A 1,438-nucleotide genomic window follows, 5' to 3' on the forward strand; every position below is an offset into this window, starting at 1 on the left:
TTGCTCCTATTACATTATATAATTACTATCATCTCCTTTTATGATTGTTGATTTAAAGTTTATAAAAACTGATATGAGAATATCTAATCAGACTCAATTTGGATTTCCATTTGAATCGAATATTTTTTTCACACCTTTACCTTGAGTGTATGAAAATCTTTGTGAGTTAGATAGGTGTCTTAGAGACAACGTATATTTTGGTTATATTTTTTTCATCCATTCAGCCAATCTATATTTTTTAAGTAGCACATTAAGATCCTTTATGTTCAATGTTAGTATCAATATGTGAAATATTGTACTGTTCATCATGTTGAATGATACCTACTTGCTTTGTTTTCCCCCTTACTGTTTTATAAGAACTATGTGCTTTAACTTTGGGGCATTTTTACAACGATGGATATTGATTGTACTATTCCATGTATAGAGCACTTGTAATCATTTCATGTAGGGTAGGTCTAGTGGCAACAGATTCCCTTAGCTAGGAAAGGCTTTATTTCTCCTTTATTCATGAAACCTGGTTTTGCCATATACAAAATTCTTAGATAGCATTTATTCTGTTTAAGAGGATTAAAAATGGGACCCTAATCCTTCTGTCTTGTAAGGTCTTTGCTAAGAAGTCTGCAGTTAATCTGATGTGTTTTCCTTTGTAAGTTAGATGTTACTTTCTTCTGATAGCTTGTATGATTTTCTCCTTCACTTTGACTTTGCCAGACTGATGGCTTTGTGACTTTATGATGTCCTATTTACTAGGAATTGTCCCATGTTCAATGATATTCTCATATCTGGATATCTAAATCTCTAGTGATACCAGGGAAATTTTTCTCAGTTATGCCCTTACATAGGTTTTCCATGCTTTTTGCTTTTTCTTCTTCTTCAGGGATATTGTCTGTGGTTCTCTATTAGCTCATTTTACATAGTCCTATATTTCCTTAAGATTGATTGTGATTTTTCGAGATTCTTTTTTGATGAAAAATCTTAAGACTCTGATGGAAAATTTTAAGGCTCTGAATTTTCCTTTTAGGACAGATTTTGCTAAATCCCACAGATTTTGATTTGCTCACGTCTACTTTGTCATACACTTCAAATAATCTTATAATTTCCATTTTAATTTCCTTCTTAACCCAATAATCATTTAGTAGTAGGTTACTTAATTTCTATGACTTTGTATAGAACTGAGTTTTTCTGCTGAACTTGATTTTCTAATTTTATTCCACTGTGGTCAGAGAAGATAAATGATATAATTTCTACTCTGAATTTGTTGAGACATGTTTTGTGGCCTAATCTGTAATCACTCTTGGATAATGTTTTATGTGCTCATGAGAAGAATGTATATTCAGTAGTTTGGAAGTAGAGTGTTCTGTAGTTGTATGTTAGGCCCATTTACTCTAGAGCTTGTTTAAGTGTTATTTATTTTTGCTTGTTATATCTGTCCAGTTCT

Source organism: Otolemur garnettii, unplaced genomic scaffold (genome assembly GCF_000181295.1).
Source record: "Otolemur garnettii isolate 467f Iridium unplaced genomic scaffold, OtoGar3 scaffold00009, whole genome shotgun sequence".
Classification (NCBI taxonomy): domain Eukaryota; kingdom Metazoa; phylum Chordata; class Mammalia; order Primates; family Galagidae; genus Otolemur; species Otolemur garnettii.